Source organism: Panthera pardus, unplaced genomic scaffold (assembly GCF_024362965.1).
Source record: "Panthera pardus isolate Hobbes unplaced genomic scaffold, ASM2436296v1 HiC_scaffold_1, whole genome shotgun sequence".
NCBI lineage: Eukaryota > Metazoa > Chordata > Mammalia > Carnivora > Felidae > Panthera > Panthera pardus.
In genome coordinates, this window is record NW_026526654.1 from 78871525 (window position 1) to 78889833 (window position 18309).

Sequence of the window (18309 nt, forward strand, 5' to 3'; positions counted from 1 at the left end):
CGGCGACTTCTGTGTGGCTTTCAGCACCACTCACATCTGAGCTTCAGTTTCCTTATCTGTAAAGTGGGGATAAAATGAGGTGTGGGTGTGTGTGTGTGTGTGTGTGTGTGCCCCAAGCTTTGCCATTAAGCAGACACTTCGTAAATATTAATATCTTTTGGCCTTCTCTTTAGAAATAAGCACTTCTTGATTTACCTGCCTTGCTAGGCTGAGGACTTGCCGAATGACAGAACCATGCCTTAATTTATCTTTAGCTCCAGCACAGTTCCTGGGCTGGTAGTTTTTCAGTAAAGCTGCATTTTGGTAGAAAAGTAATGTAAGCTTAACTTTGAAAATATTTTTAATGAAGATCTGCCTTATCTCTGGCTCAGTGGTGTTCTCAGCAGGGGCTGCCCTGTCCTCTCTCACTCTCTCTGAGCTGTCCTCTTGAATCTTCTTGTTTTGGAAGAACCATCAAATGATGGTCCTGTTATACCTAGCACGGCAACGAGTGGAAAAGTCTTGGTGGAGAGGCTTCTCATTGACTCGGATGGATCTATGGCCTACTGGTCCTCATGAATGTCATTGTGCCCTCACAGCACACCGACTTCCTGCCCAGAAAATAAATGGCCCTTTTCTCCCCATTGCTCAGCCTGACAAATGGCACATTTGGCAGGAGCAGGCTGGACAGAGAGGGTTTTGACGAGGCTGGGTAATGCAATGGTGGTAGGAGGTAGGAAGCTCTAAAGTCATGAGGGTGGGGGATGTCTCCAGTTTGCCCTCCCCTCCACAAGTGCTAGATCTGTACTCAATTTGCACATGTCCCCAAAAACAATGACCTGGAGGAGGTGGGAGCTGTCTTTTCAAATCTCATGTTGTATGAGCTGTGAAAGACGGCATATGATCAAATATTACTAATCAATCATACTGTTCATCCCAAGAAGCTTTCTGATCCATCTCTGTTTTTGGAATGGTCTGCACTCCAATACTTTAGGGAAATGATACCTTAATCTTCCTTGGAAAACACCTAGAAAATGAGATTTCTCAGTTTCCCATAGTCTTCCAATCCCATAGGTCTTCAATCCCATCCAACCCATGAAGCAGCCACATCTCCAAGGGATGAAACTGACCTCTAATATGGTGAGCATTATTGTGTCCAAGCACTATGGCTCCAAACACTATGATATGATAGAAAAAACAACAGGGTCATCAGGTTTGGTATTTAAAAAATCATGATATAGTATAAAGTAAATGTTTAGAAGTTACCTGGAAGGCATTATGTGGAGAGGTGGCTGAGGGTTGAAATAGAAGATGAGCCATCAGTCGGTTAAGCGTCCGACTTCGGCTCAGGTCATGATCTCGCAGTCCATGAGTTCAAGCTCTGCGTCAGGCTCTGTGCTGACATCTCAGAGCCTGGAGCCTGCTTCGGATTCTGTGTCTCCCTCTGTCTCTGCCCCTCCCCTGCTCACAATCTATCTCTTTCAAAAATAAATAAACATTAAAAAAAAGAAGAAGAAGATGAGCCTTTACTGGTTTTGTTTTGGATTATAGAGGTAAAGCTAATACTAGCCTTGCAGTGTTAAGATGGGCTAGGAAGAACAGAGGCCATGCTTCAAACATGGGAATTTTAGCATGACTCCAACAAAACAGAAGTAAGTCTGTTGATGAAACACATGCTCTGTTTAAAGAAGAGTCCCTTAAGTGAAAGCAGGATTCCACCAATCAGAGACTACCAGGGCTCAGCTCTAGGTACCCCCCCCCTTTTTTTTTTCTAGAATACTCATTCTATTCTTGAAATCTCTGATGCTCTCACTTCTGAGATGGACAAAGCACTTTCTTGTTCTCTAAATATATTCTTTCCTAAGGAGCAATGGTTTGTGTGTCTCGTGGGAAGAACTATAGTCCGAATTTAATGCTTCCAAAGGATTTAAACAAGGTTTAGTTTCCCTGGAAACCAGGCTCTTGCTGATTGTTGTACACATTTTTCTTATGAGGTCAGTAGCACCTGAATCTCTTGACAGTAAAGGCCACCTTGAAACTCAAAATATGGGTGGTGTTCTAAAGAACATTCTAGTTGTTTAAAAAACCTACACAGTGAATAGCACTGTGAGTGTTCCATCCTTAGCTACCATCGCAAGAGAAAGGGGGGTGTATGTGCTTGCGCGCATGAGAGCATGTGTGTGTGTGTGTGTATGTGGGTGTGTAAGGTGATAGAAAAGAAAATCTGGGATTTATTAAAAGCTAAGGTTTTTAATAAGGTCTGAAGTCACTGAAGGCTGGAACTGGCTGTGGTAGTTATCAGTCCACGCTGACATTCCTGCGTTCGGATTATGGGGAGCATTACAGTAGAGTAGCTAATCTTTTGTGGCCAGTGCTGCTTGCCCGTGTTGATAAGTATGATTAACAACTTTAAAAGTCAAATACATTAGCAAATGCCTTATAGCCGCCAGGAATGCTCATGGCCACCCACACTTCACAGCAAAATGAAAAACAAGTTTAGGAGCCTAGGATTCCTGAACCTTTTAGATAAGTATGCCTCCAAGTTTGGTTTTGAAGTTGGCTTCAATCAAATCATGTGGAGTTGTTGTTAGAAAGTAGTCAGATAGGAACCAAAAAGAAAAAAAAAAAAAAGAGGAATGTGCTTTTGGTTTGGGAGGTTGTGAAAAGATGACGTTCATTATAGTTTCAGAATCTACTTTAGGTCTGCCTCTTCCCTGAAATTGCAAAATGAACTTTAAAAGAGATACTAGATTTTGGGCGGGGGCGGGGGGGGGGGGCGGGCGGTGTAGAAAATGCGTTGCATAATCCAATTTTTGGTGGTAATCCTAAATAAAAGTCAAAACTCTGGGCTACATACAAATTGGATGAGGCAATGATAGGTGACATAATCTTCAAAACAGTGGAAGAAATTCAGTTCAGTAAGTGCTCAGCCTGGCTTGCTGTGTGACCAGGGGCTTTGTTCCCCCAAACTGGGGCTGCATTGTAGATGTCCATTAGCATCATAATTAAAGCAAGCCTCTGTGCTAAGTGTTACACAAAGGAATTCTGGATTTCTCTGCCCAGAATTAAAGATAACACCATTGAAAATTTAAACCAGTGTAAGATTTGATGTTTACAGTTCAAGGATTAGTAGATAGTGGGGGTGAAAGGAGAATACAAGCATGGAATTAGTAGACAATCCTGAAGAATAGTAGTGCCAGATTCCAAGAGGCAAATCCATTCTTGCAGAACTGTCATGAACACAGTGCACGAAATTGGCCTCTCCCCAGCAGGTAGTTTATACTTTCTGCCTCACTGTTGACTTTTCTCTGGTCTGTGGCTGCTGAATGCCAAAACTCCACATACCTTCCCTACCACCAGAGATCCAGGGTAGGTTTTATTCCTTGGTAACAGAAACTACAAGCCAACTAGCTCTCCAGAGCATCAGATTCATAGGAAAGATGTTGACGTGATGGAGATTTTTTTTTTCTTTCATCGCTTATATTAGTTACAACAGTTATTCTTATCCATATGATCTTTCTTTTTTTTAATGCACGGTTTGCTTTTTGCTGATGAAAAGTTTCCCCCTATTTCTCAATCTCTCTCTCTCTCTTTCTCTCCCTGTCTCTCTCTCTCTCTCTCTTTAGGTAATGTAAGCCAGAAGTGTGTAGCTTCTGGAATTTTACAAATACTGAAATCGAAATCCCGTATGTACAGTGGAACATCCAGATAGATAAGACAGCGCTGACATTTTGAAGCTGTACATGATGTGGAATTAAGTTCTTATCATTTGAATTCCATGTACAGCTGTCATTACTCATCGGGTGCATTTTGAGGGTCCTCATGCTGCAGATCTGCTGTCAGATTTTTCTTATGTAATCTTCTTAGATAAAGAAAGTTTAAAAAAAATCAGGGATCAGGGTCAATAATCCAAGCAGCTGAGCCAATTACCTTGATTTACTTCAAAATTAGAATATATCAGAGGTGGGGGTAGGTTGCCTCAATCTAAAAACATAATGGCTTCACAGAACTCTCCATTTTAAACATCATGTACTAAAAGCAAAGTGAAATTTTGTTAATTTTATGACGAAAGGTACCGTTCTTTTCCAAAAAAAGAAAGGAGTGTAAATGTAGTAGACATTATGTGATAGATTATGATCCCTATTTAGGAATGTTAAATGCTTGATTTGTGGAGAGTTTGTTTTTAGAGCACAATATAAACATGCGTTTGTTTGGTTTTCGACATTACCTGGAATGTTTGCTACTGAAATTGTGTTGGAGGCATGCATAGTATCCTGAGAACCTGAAAACTACAAGTTGCAACTTGAAAATGGGCTCCATGACACTAGGCACTGTGAGAAGTCACAAAACCCTTATTGTGCATAACTGCATGTGCCTGTACCTGTCTGTGGGACCCCTGCAGACGAGTACATGTCGCTTCTCGCCTGTGCTCTCAGTGCATGTGCACCCAAGCAACCTAATATGCAAATCTGGAAATTTGACATTGCCATTGCCGTAAGGAAGACAGACTAACTCAGCAGTAGAAGGTGGTATTTATTTTCTGCTTAAAATGGGGTAGAGAAAAGCCATACTCCAAATACCTGTGTGCATGCTAGAGAGACAGTCACCTGAAACAAGTCAAGAAATTGAATTTTTATTCAATTAATTTTTTTCATTTATGAGTTTGTGTGGTCACTCATTTATCCATCTATCCTACCATATTGCTCAGGATGTAAAACTATTAGAGAGGAAGAGCAGGGACAGATCTCTCAGCCTCAGGTGCACAAGTGACTCACCCAGAAAGGCACAAGCATGTTTCTGACTCCATTTTGGAGCTCTGCAACTTTCTTGGTCTGGCCTCCCTGGTATCAGACATTAGATTAATCGTTACTTGGGTTCCATCGGATTAAGCTAGTAGCTTTATTTGTTCAGCTGAAGATCTCCAAGACATATTGTTAAGTAAACAAAATAAGTCTTTGAATAATACATATAATTGGATTCTATTCATATAAAAAGAATTTCCTAATGGGTGTATATGTACATATATGTGTAGACATATACGTGTATGTTTTATGTATATATGTGTATATATGTGTATGTGTATGTTATATACCTATAAAGACCTATGACTATATCTATAAAGTTTGGAAGATAGGCACGAAACTATTACTAGTGATAACCTCTAGAGAGAGAAGCAGAATTAGGAGTTGTAAATAAAAATAGACTTTTGTTTGAATTTTTACAGAGCGTTATTTGATGTAATTAAAATTATTGTAAAGGAAAGTATTTTGAAGGTTGTTTTATTAGTTATTAGAATGTGTTAGATATTCTTTGATTTCTTTGTGAAGATAACAATTTATTAAAAAATGGATGAACCCATCTTACAGGATGGGAACTGTATTTTCATATTTATGAATATATTCACAACATAATATAAATAATATATAGTACCCTTCTGGTGTGTTTTTTCTCTAATTCCTTTTTGCCAAGAGATTGGTGAATTTCTTAGAATCCAATAACTAAAGCAGATATGACCAAAATAAACCTCTTTGTCCTGGGCTCTTTGGTCAAGCAAACTTTGGAATGTTTGCTAATCTTCTTCAATGTCCTATGGGTTCCACGTCTCATGCTGCCTTTATTAGTAAATAAAATGGTCACATTGGCCATGCACAACTGTTAGGTTCTTTTTGCTAAATAATAGTATCCAAAGAAGAAATTTTGAAGCAAAAGAGGGTCAGCTACTCTCCCAACCTCATAATCAAGTCATATTGATAACCAAACATAGGACCAAATTCTGCCAGATAATACAGACACTTATGAAGCAAACAAAACCCCCACATGTAAATCAGTTCACATAACCTGTTTTCATGCAAGTCCCAGTGTTTCGCTTTTCTTCTAGATGCTTCAACCACAGCCTTACAGAAAGAGTCGAGAGAGGCTTGAAGCAAGCACCCAGATTCCAAATACAGATTCTGTCACCTTTGTAGCTAGTGTCAGACCAGCCGAACTCTCCAGGAAATCGTGGCTGAGTGAATGTACAGTGATTACATTGGTCGTGCATAACTCTTAGGTTCTTTTTGGTAAATAATGGTAGCAAAATAAGCAGTTTTAAAGCAAAAAATGATCTACTCTCCCTAGAACCTTTTGACCAATTCATGTTGATAACACGTCTAGGACTATTTTGGGATTTAGACTGGGGCATTGTCACCGGAGACACAGGTAAAGGCCTTACTGGATTTTACACTGAAATACTTTTAGCCAGTCCATATTTCTTGAATACCTTGAGGCCGCCAAGCACACTAGGCGACAGTAACAATTTTCACCAGTTGCAGCCTCTTTTTGACGCTCAGAATGCCAACTGGAGGTTGTTGATGGAGTGGTGGTGCCAGTGGGGCTTCTATCAGCAGGTCCCGCCGTGCAGCTCCCTCTTTAGACACCAGAGAGACTATGTCAGACTTTGAATGCTTGGTTAGATGCTAGCAGCATGCTAGAACTGAACCCAAGTGACACACACATAACTCTGCACCATACAGACCCAAGTATTTTAGAGTAAATTACAGACGAGTACTGCAATTAGCTGTTCTTGCAGAGTTCTGTTTCTTGAATCGCGATTAATCATATTCAGCCCTGTAAGTGTAGTCGTAATCACCTATGCTTTAAAATTCTAACTATGGAATGGTAAGTATTGAATCTTTATGCCAAGCCCCATTCCCAGCAATTTACATGTATTAACCCACTTAATGTTCACAACAAGCCCAAGAGGAATATTATTATTTTCCTTTTAACAATGAGGGATCTCAAGCAACTTGCCCAAACTCACTCAGCTTGTACCTGGCAGAGTCCAGATTTGAACCCAGGCATTTGGAACATAAAGGCAGTTTTTTCACTGCATTAAGGAACTAGCGTGCTCTTATCCAGGAAGCCATACTGTTCTCACCAGTCGCAAAATACTACTCTTAATTTGCTCTTGCGCAGATTCTGTGCACAAGGCATGTTGTCTACCCGTTGTTACATCTGAACATCTCTTGCCTTGATGTGCAGTGTTCCTCGGTGAAGTCCCTGGTTCCTCAGTATGTGTTCCTCTCTCTAGAGCTGACGAGAAACATTGAATCGTCAGGCCTGGCTCTCTGCAAAAAAGAAAAAATCCCCAAGGAGCCCCTTAGACCCTTCCTGTGGGTGCCCTTTCAAACCACAGCTGGCTGTTGTAGACCCCAGGGCTTGCTGCTGAATTTTTGCACCCCTTCTGAGAGGCTGGACTCTATCTTTTTTTTTAAGGTGTTTTATCTCTGCAGAGAATGAGCTTCCATATATAAACTTCCAGGGATATAAGCCTGGTTTCTGCTGTCCCAGAGCTAATTAGAAGAAAGGGAACTGGGGGGCCTGAACCATACAGTCTGTGGAATATCACTTAATCTGTTACTTCACCTTTGCCCTACTCTGTAAGGGGTCCCTGAGTTTAGGGCTATACTGTTATTTCCATAAACCATATATGTTGCACCTTTTCCATGTGTTGCGGAGAGGATGGAACCAAGGACTCTCAGATCTGGCTGCCCCTTAGACTGAGCTAGTTCCGCTGTATGGAGGTCCAGCTTTTACTTGAATCTTTTACTTGAATCTTGAATCTTCTTGAATCTTCTCCTCTTTATTAGCCCTCCCTATAAGCACTTAGGTTTGCTCTCCTCTCTGCAAAGTCATTACCATTTCTTCACCTGGTTCCGGTTTCTTTCTTTCTTTTTTTATCATCTTATTTTTTTTTCATCATCACAAGTACACTCTTTAATTCCCATCCCCTGTTTCTCCCATCTCCCCAATCTCCCCTCTGGTAACCATCTGTTTATTCTCTATAGTTAAGAGTCTGTTTCTTGGTTTGTCTCTCTTTTTTTTTTTTTTTCTTTCCTTTGCTTACTTATTTTGTTTCTTAAATTCCACTTGTGAGTGAGATGATATGTATTTGTCTTTCTCTGATGTATTTCATTTAAAATTGTACTCTCTAGCTCCATTCATGTTGTTGTAAATGACAAGATTTCATTCTTTTTATGGCTGAATAATATTCCATTATATATAGCATATATACACACACCACATCTTTATCCATTCATCTATCAATGGACACTTGAACTATTTCCATTGTTTGGCTATTGTAAATAATGCTGCAATAAACATATGGGTGCATATATCCCTTTGAATTAGTGTTTTTGTATTTTGAGGTTAAATACGCAGTAGTGTGATTTCTGGATCGTAGGGTAGTTCTACTTCTAATTTTTTGAAGAAACTCCATACTCTTTTCCACAATGGCTACACCAGTTTGCCTTCCCACTATTAGTGCAAAAGGATTCCTAAAAAGGAATTGACATCCTCACCAACGCCTATTGTTTCTTGTGTTGTTTTTTTTTTAATTTTAGCCCTTCTGATGGGTGTGAGGTGGTATCTCATTGTAGTTCTGGTTTGCATTTCAACATATGAGTCCCAATTATTACTGCTGTGCTTGGTTTGTGAGTTTGCAATGCACTTACACCTGGGCATAGATGTGGCTTTGATGCTTAACTGACTTCTTGTGCTCAGAGTTTCATAAAAATGGGAAGCTTCGGATGTCAGACCATTTGCTTTGCTCTCTGGTATAATCCTGAAAAGTATTTTTGTCTCCAACATGAATGGTGTTCCTTTTTCAAGTATCGATTTGCCCAGGCACATTGGGTATTGGGCTTCTGACCATGAAAATGGGCAGGGCTGAATTAGGCAGGTTTTTGCACCTTGGAGTTGGCGGTCATGGGCATAGCTGCCACATGTATTTGAGTAGGTTGTACACTGCACAAATCTAGGTTGTCCTGGTTCTGGGGAACGCAGGTGCCAATGTGGGAGTAGAATCCGCATCCTGAGGCCCCCTCCTAGTGCATATTCCACTCCCCAATATTTTTCTTCCTCTGCCATAGTTACACACTGCCATTCTGGTGCCTATCGTCAGTACTCTACAATGGCTTTTCTCGTAGCTGCATATATATTTTAAATGGCTGTACAGTATTTCATTATATGAATATACCATAATTTATAAGTTCCTTATTGGTGGGCATTGTGCAGTTTTCAGTCCTTTGCAATTACAACTAATACTGAAATAAAAACTTACACGTGTTCATATATATGTCTGCAAATATCTCCTGGAAAAAATCTTCCAAGTGGCATTTTCTTTAACTCATCTCCCTCGACTCTCATATCTATGCAGTTGCTGCCAGCACCCTTCCTTGCCTTACCCTCATCTTCCAACTTCGAGCTTCATGACCTCTTGCTTACATTATTGCAGTAGTGGGTCAGTCTACTGCCGTCTCCTTTATAATCCACCCTAAACATGGTTACTAGACCTCGCTGCTCAGATTATGTTACACCTGTGTTCCCAAACCTCCCAGGGCTCATGATTGATGATTGAACTCAGTATTAAACACCCCCCACCCCTCCCAGCATTCAAGGCCACACCACAGTGGGGCTCCAGCCCATCTTTGGAGTCTCATCCCCTGTGATTCGCCAGGTCCCTATGCTTCAGCAGAACCGGATACCTCGCTGTTTCCTGAGCTTGCCTTGCCCTAGAGCTCGTCGTTTTTACTCTAAGAGTGTCCTTCTCTTTCAAGTGTCCCCCCGCCCCCGTTTTTGCCTGTGCAAAACCTTCGCAAACTTTAATGCTACCACCCTAATCATGTTTTCTGGATTCTCCCACTCCCACCCTCCAACCTGGACATGATCCTCCCCCCTCAAAGCACAGCTGCACTCTGTCCCCTGCTGGTCTCAGACCCTGTTTTTGATTGTGGTCATTTGGGCTGCTAGAAACCAGTGGTAGCTGGAGAGCTGGAAGCATGTATCCTGTGGTGTGTTTAGTGGAAGGCCTTCCATAAGTATGGCATTAAAAATATATTTATTAGATTAGATCATCACAATTGGTAAATTCACTTACCCCAAATGGGCCTAGCCCTTCAGCTATAATTCAGAGAGTATACACCTGAAGCCATTAATATGAAAGTAGATTACCTTTCCGGTGTACTTAGTCAAAATACAGAAGAAACGCATTGGCGGTGGGGTGGCAGGCAGGGTGGGAACAGGAGCCCATCTCTTCTGCCTTCCCTTTTCCTGGGGTCCACTGCCGCCCTTACAAAGAGCACATGGAGTAGGATCCTGCTAGACTTGGAAGGCTGACTTCTTGCCAGCCACAGCAAGCAAGGACTCGCATCCCCATTTAGGAGGAATTTACCCTAACAATCCAAGCACTTGCATTAAGGGGATGTTTACAAACATCCTGGTTTTTGACTCATACTCATTGTCAGCAGGATGACATTCTCAGGAGAGGAAGTGGGAGGCAGGGGAGTAGTCACTGGGGGGGGGGGGGGGGGGTGGCGGTGGGAGTGTAGAAAGCTGGATCAGATCAGGGATCCCTGAACAAAATCTCCTCTCCTTTCAGTGACCCAGAAAGTCTCTTTGCCTACTGATCCCAATCTTGCATTTGAAGACACTGGAAGGACACATAGGAAGTCTCCACCTTCAAGTGCTGATTATCCACTTTCAAGCTCAGGCTTCTCATAATAATCTATACTCCCTCCCTTAGAGGGAGCACCTCTCACCTAGTTCAAGTTCTCATTCACTTATTCAACAAATGCCAATTGTGTATGTCCCTGCCCTTAAGGGGCTTATGGACTAAAAGCAGATGACAGTTCCATATTCTTTTGTGAGGATATGGAAAGAGAGCCAAGGTTTCAGACTTTTACTACTCAACCCCCCTCTGACCTGTGCTTCCTGCATATTCTCTCTTATCGAAGAGTTCAGATATTCAAAGTCTGAGTTGCTATTGTCCTCAGCATGCACTTTATACCCTGCGCATTATTCCCGGAATCCTTTTATCTCTAGTGCTCTTTATCACAGGCTAGTATTTATTTTGGTACCATCCTTTGCCAGATTAAATATTTATACTCATTTAATATTCTCTCTGTTGTTGAAAAGAACAATACAAACGTTGAATAATAACAACAAAGTACTTTATTGTCTTAATTTAATCTTGCATCACCTGTGAGGTCTCCAGGGCTTACTCTATGCCTTTCCTGTTCAAGGACGCTGTCCGAGGACCTGAACCCAGGCCTTCTGATTCTGGATTCCAGCACAGCCTTCAAATCCTTATTTTTGTAACATGTAACCTATTTGCTCTAAAAATGTTCAGCTCCTCTACCCGATAAAGTTTGATTACTATTGCCTGCAGAATATGTCACTCGGAAAATGTACCCTCTGTCCTACTGATTTACAGAGCAGACTAGTTTACACATTCAGCTCTTCTATTTTACGTGGTAGAACTCTCAACTAGACCCCAAAATGCATCTCATATATTCTCTTGATTCATGTAGTTCATCGGTAGTATAAATGTTAGCAAATCCTGTTGCTTAAGATGTAATGTCATCTGGGGGTGCCTGGGTGGCTCAGTCAGTTAAGCTTCTGCCTTCAGCTCAGATTATGATCTCACAGCTTGTGGAGGTTTGTGAGTTCGAGCCCTGCATCAGGCTCTGTGCTGACAGCTCAGAGCCTGGAGCCTGCTTTGGATTTTGTGTCTCCCTCTCTCTCTGCCCCTCCCTCATTGGCTCTCTCTCTCTCTCTTTCTCTCTCTCTCAAAAATAAATAAGCATTAAAAAAAAATTTTTTTTAAGATGTCATCTGAATATGCATGATGACCTGTGTTTTAGGATAGAAATTATTTGTAATGTACTATTTTGGCATTTTCTCCTTGGAATCAGTTTTCACAGTTTTAATATGTTAAATATTATTCCATCATGGATGGGTGTCGGGGGGCGAGGTATAGTGAGTGTGTGGGGGGCGGTTCATTCATGGGCATCTTCTTTTGAGTCTCTTTAAGCAAGGAAAAAGATAAACCTGCTTTAACAACGCTTCCTCTTGGCCTAGGAAGTTTTTAAAATGGGATTTGTTACATAATATACATGCTTGGCGTTGGTGTGGGGGGGCAGCTAGGAGAGGATGGTCCCCTTGGTTTGTGACAGACTGGCAGCTTTTCCCCTCTAGTATGTGCCATAGCTGCAGAGCCAGATTTAAAAGAGGATTTATAGGAAATCCAGCTGTGAGTTTTCGTTTTTTCTCTTAGAGCTGGAGGCGGGGCCAAAACCAACCTCAAACCAGGCACACCATTGATCAGGCTAGAATGATGTGGAACAGGCTCACAGACAACAGCTAAGCACAGAGGAAATATTAGCTGGCAGAGATAACGAAGAGGAAACACTCAGTGACAGAGGCACCATCTGTCAGTTTCGGAGGAGCAGTTTTCAAGAAAACAGAAAATGAAATGAAGAAGACAGTGGTTTTGTTTCAAAGGTACAGCACAGCCTAAGGACATTTTTAAACAAAGTAAGTTTGTATTCCATAGGAAAGGAGGCGGGGGTGGGTAAGACAACAGTTACTGCCTATTTGCACTGTGACTTTTGTGACGGATATATAAAGTTTTCTTTGTGGTGTATTTGATATTTAGAAGGACATTCTTTTAACGAGAACTGGATTTACAATTTAAAGCAGTGCCTCTCATTTTGATTATTCACTTGAAAAACATTTGAAAGTTACTATAAGATTTGGTTTACTTCTATTTAACCTCAGAGATTTGTTTTTATCTCGGTTATACCATAGATACTGACACAGGACTTTCTTTTTCTTAATTTTTTGAAGTATGAGCAAAATTATTTGTATCTTTCCCCAAAGGCAAGTTAGTGAGAAAAGTGCCCATGTCTCAGATTGAAGAGGCTAGCAGAAAATGTTATCTCTTGGATGTTTAATTCCATGGGGTCGGCTAAGTAAATAGCCATGAGTGTGACCTAGACTTCTGTGCGCCTTCCACATCACCTTATTGTGTTCACATCGTTTTTAAAGGAAGCTGCTTCTGGATCTTTTAGTTTGCTTTTCTCAAAAAGCCTTCTACCCTTTTCCAGAACATACGCTGCCATACCAAACGACCCTGTTACTTAGGCTTAATACATTTTTAAACATACTAGCTTTAAAACGGGGTTGGACTTGTTTTGTCTGTTGTTATGTGTTACATCCAAGTGGTTTGCATTTGATGTCATATGTCGCATGTTTTAGTAGCCTAGGATTTGTCTACGTCCAAAGGGACCTTAAATAGGGATTTGGAATGATAAGCTTATATGAACGATAGCAAAAAGTTTTTGGAGCCCCTCTGTTGGAAAAAGGCAGTTCTCCTTCGTTCTACACAGGCAGGAGGGGACTTTTATGCGTCAGCGTTAGCAGGCTGTCTAGTCCAAACCAGAAGGAGAAGCACTGGCTGTAAACTCGCAAGAGCAGAAACCACTCAGTGTGATGGCCCAATATGGATGTCAGAACTTTGTAGCATGTGTGGGAAAATGGCCGCAGTCCAATGTCTGGAATCATTTATCTTCTGGTAGAGCCTAGAAGACAACTGTTGTATGCATGTTACAGAAATCCCCGCTGATTGATTTCATTTACATAGAGCAAGCGCAGTGACTGATGGTGGGGACAACTGCGAGTGGGGGAGAAGTATTGATCTATTTCTGCTTTTGCTGAAATTCTCGTCTCATTAGTGTTCTTGGCACCTTTGAATGAGACTGTGCCGCCACTGACAACCATATGGTTTCTAGGGGGCCCTTTCCACACGCTTCGTAACAAGTGCCACATTTATGCCTTTTCTTATTGAGGAAGTCATAAACGGAAGGTTGAGTGTTTTGTCTCACTGTCTTTTCCGAGCTGAACCTGTTTCCCGTAGTCTAGGTTTGAAGAATGGGAGGGAAAAAGTATTCAGGAGCAGGGTTCTTGACACGGACTCAGAGCAGCATGCGCGGTCCTTCAGAGACGTGCACGGGATACTCTGCGAAATTCTGGCACACGCTCCTCTTGATGTCGAAACTCGTGTCTGCATGTGAGGCTGTCAGATTTGCCAGTATACGCTGTGTGAGCTAAACTCACATGTGCTAACATATGCTGACATCCGACAGGGTCGCATCCAGACCTGTTTGCCGAATGTGTGAAAGATATTTGCCCATTTCTGACAGTGCCCGTGTGAGATCTCGTGAAGACGTTTTTAACTCATGGCAGGGACCAAGATAACAGTCAAAAGCCTTGGGTTTCAGCCACCCTCCCCCCCCTTACGCTACCTAACGTGGCGACCTTGAGGACGATCACTAACCTTTTAATAAATCTGTTTTGCTGCTTAAAATGCCTCCTCGAGACGTTTCAAATGCCAGTAAGATATTTACAATGTGTCTTGTATTTGTGTCATTTATGAAGTTGGCTTCATTTTCTTAGAACTACACTACACCAAAAAAGCTGAAAAACTCTGGGTCACTAAGAACAAAATTCTGTAGTCTCGTATAATAGTACTTTTGTTTGCAGAAGCCTGCTCTTGAAGGTACTTGCACTGGCCTTTTGTCTCTATGTGAAATTATTCTTTGATTCTCTCACCACAATTCCGGCATTGTGGAATACCAGGAATTTCCTCCAACAGGTTGAAGTTTTAGCAGTTGGGTTCAAATTGGTGCAATACTACTTCGATTTAGTATAGTTAAATATATATACAATTTTTTCAACTCCCAATATGAGGAAAATGGATGATAGTGCAAATTCGGGTACCTAATATTTTCTTACATTTGATATATCCATATATGTCATATTTAAATAAATACATACATGCATAGGTATGCTTAGCTTCATATGATATATATATACATACATACATATATACATATGTATGTATATATATGAGAGAGAATCTCCCTCACATATTCCAATAAAAGCAACAGTGTATAAAATATTGAAAGTAAAAGATAGGAGCCACTAGTGTTTTTTCATTTTACGTGATAAACATGATAGCCATTTAGTAGAGTGCGAAGGATGTGGGAAGTCAGAGGTCAGACCTGTCAATATCAGCTGCCATGACCACCATGCTCCAAACAAAACCATCCCATGGGCACCGTCTACTGAATTGTGAAGCACGGCTGCCCTGTGAGCCATCCCACTCAGCTGTGTGACCGACCTTGGGCCAGTCACTTAATCCTGCTGACTCCTAGTTCCTCTGAGGCAACATGGGTAAGAATGTATACCTTATCCCATTAAGTTGTTGTTAAGGGCAAATGACACAATAATATATATGATGACGCTTTGAAAACTTTAAAGTCACTAATTGCTTCCTGGAATATTCCTATTTTCCCCTTCTTTAAAATCCTGCCTGTCATTCAAAGGCTTCTCTTGACCCTTTTCTGATCTCCTCAAGGGTGTGTTTTTTCCCTCTATGTTTGAAGCCCTAGAGCTTGTTATGGAAATAACTAACCAGCTTGCCAGTCATGTCCCACCCCTACCCTCAGGCTGACCCTACTATTCTGTGTGCTTTCGCATCTCCACAGTCTGCTCATTTCTGTCCCTGGGCTCTTCTAAATGTTTTCTCCATATTTTTTATCAGTCTCTTCATCCTCCAAAGCTACCTAGTATATGTAGTATATAGACCCATTTAGAATGGGAGCCTGAGACTCCAATGACAGAAGGCGCTATATGTAAATAAATGGTTAACCTACATAGTCATATGTGAGTCCTACTAATTACCCTTAGCTAACTGAAAATTAAAACTATCAATCAACACTGTCGGTTCAGAAAGATCCTTGATATATCTATGGCTAGATATGTTTTAAAAAGAAAATCTAAGCATCTTTCTGAAAAGCAGTTTGGCAGGATTTATCAAGACCTTCTGATCCAGTAATCCCCCTTCTAGGAAATTATCCTGAAGTAGTGGTAAACAAAACAAAATAATGTAGACAAAGCTTTCTGAACAAGATGTTTAACATGATATTATTCATAAATATTATGAAAAATGGCAAATTAACCAGCATTATTTTAATAATCTGAATAAAATTCTTAATAATCCAAAGGTTTCCTGATCAATTATACACTAATTACAGTGACCTAAGGGCTGCCTTTTTTAGATACTTTACGTAGAACCAAGGGCATATTTAGAGCAATCAAGCTTAGCAACTTCATACCAGCCTTCTAAATTTCTGCTCTCCCTTTTTTATTTTTTTATTTTTATTTTTTTTAGAGAGAGAGCTCGAGAGGGGGAGGGGACAGAGGGAGAAAGAGAGAATCTTAAGCAAGCTCCACACTGAGTGTAGTCTCAGTGGATGCAGGTCTCGATCCCATGACTCTGGGATCATACCTGAGCCAAAATCAAGCCATACCTGAGTCAAAATCAGACGCTCAACTGACTGAGCCACCCAGGCGCCCCTGCTCTCCCTTTTTGAAGTTTAGAAAACATTAAACATAGGGTAACCTTCGAGGCCAAAATTTGAAAACTCTGAGGGAACAAAAATTTAGCATCAGGAGGGACCCAAGAGGACTGTTTTACCCGTTTGCATTGAAAAATAGACTATCGCAGAGAAATGGAAATCTAACTGGTTTAGCTTTTCTCTTTAATTGAGGTTAAAAACAGTTAAAAAGGGGAAACTTGAGTCTACTTGTTAAATGACTCTGAAGAAAACTATGTAAATTGTGGAAGCTTTTTATAATCCCTTATTTAATCTCTTTTTGCATGGAATCACTGGAGGAGGTAAAGCCATTTTATCATAATAGTTTCTGCAAGTTATGTCAAGATAAACCACAGGAATACTGGAACTGATCTATCATATCAGGGTTGTGTGGTTATTGAACACTGAACCGAGTTAGAAGCTCCACTCTGTTTTACAGCTTCAGTGATAAATGGAGCCTCAGCCCCCGAGAGATACTATCCATCACCTGCTTCTTTGTTCAAGAGGGGAGGTTTTCTTTTTTCGGTCCTTGGAATAATATTCCGAATGCATCCCCACTAAAGGTGCCACTCCCTGAAGCTCTCAGTAAAGAGCCTGGGGCAAAAGACTGCTGGTGAGCGAGAACGCTTCCTCAGAACCCCTGCCCACCCTGTCTTAAAAGGGTAGAGGAACAGGTGCCTTCTTTAAAGACCTTTCTAAATGGTCCTGTTTGGGATGCTGCCGAGTAAGTGATATAAGTCTCTTGCCTCAAAAAAGGTCACTGTTTCTATGGTGAAGGGATGCCAAGTTCAAAAATGAATACAAACCCAGTAATGAATAGACAATTCAACATGTCCCCACATGGGCTGCAGCCAAGCCAGCATGCAGTGTCAGTGCATCAGGCTGTGGGTAGAGGGAGCAGGAGAAAGTGGAGTCCTGAGGGGTTTATCCCACAGAAAACCTAAGGCTTCATAATCAGGAAAGCTCCTTGAAGTGGCCTTGTTCTCACGAGGCTGTGGAAGCCTGAGGCGACATGTCTCCACGGGGCTGGCGTCGTAGCCTACTACACCTTGCCAGTGGCTTCCACCCACAGAAATAGACAGCACCGGGGTAAGGTTGGCCGGTTATGTAGCTTAAGCTGAGCCCAGCTGATGATCTGAGCTAGAAGTAGACGAGAGAGCAAGCTGCGAGCTGAAGGAGGACTCAAAATCCGCCAGCCCAGGTAGCCCTACAGGATACCAAGCAAGAGGGTAAGGGCCATCAGCATACCAGAGGGGAGGAGGCTCGAGAGGAGCACGCCTTACCCTTCAGCCTCTGCAGAGGGCCCTTGCAGGAGACCTATGTATTCTGCAGTCAGCAAAGGGTGGGAGGACCCTATCTGAATAAACTCGCTCTCTACTGTCTCAGCAAGGATTGTGCTATAAAAGCTTCTTGGAATTATTGGTTCTCTACTTTCCACAAGAAAACAATGATTTTGTACAATCTCCTAAGAACTGCTGTTCTTTCCATATGTGCTTATTATCCTGCATACTGGACCACGTGTACTGGGCCTGGCCAGTGACTAGTTGTGTACGTTACGGGGACAGGCCTGCGGAGGAGAAACCAGCAAGCAGATGAGATACAGTTTCTTAACCCTTATGTAACACGGAGGCATCCTGACTGGTGTTCTTGAGGCCTTGCGAGTACTTGAATAAAACCACAAAATGGTTAAACAACAATAGCAAGTGCTCAGTTTAAATAAAGCAGTTTATTTTTAGCTGAGGATCAAACTCCAAATTAAGTGCCTTCTCTGTGCCAGGCATTACAGCAGGGAAATAAGATATCTGTATCTTTAGAGTTTATTACTGAAGGCTCCAATTTCATGTTTGTTTAAGCTACAATTTTATTTTTCTTTTCGGTCTCACTGACGTTCATTTATTTGGTATTGGCGTATTCCTTCTACAAAGGATCTAAATGCTTATCTTAGGACAATTCCCTCGTCACAAAATCCACAGCTATACTGATATCATATATTTCATTTCAACAAACTTTTATCAGTCATTTACTGTGTCCAAGGAACCGCAAAAAGGAGCAGGGATTCCCCATTCAGAGG

The 18309-nt window shown here is 41.4% G+C and overlaps 1 protein-coding gene across 6 annotated transcripts in view; it reads left to right on the forward strand.

Moving 5' to 3' along the window:
- Nucleotides 1-18309, forward strand: part of STARD13 (StAR related lipid transfer domain containing 13) — a 183428-nt gene that overhangs the window by 69558 nt on the left and 95561 nt on the right. The window contains exon 1 of one of the 6 annotated variants that reach the window (XM_053900376.1): nt 12298-12333. The exons of the other annotated variants lie outside the window; for them this stretch is intronic. The gene's annotated coding sequence lies outside the window, so the exon portion shown is untranslated. Of the gene's footprint in view, nt 1-12297; nt 12334-18309 lie in introns of those variants that run through there. 6 annotated transcript variants of the gene reach the window in all.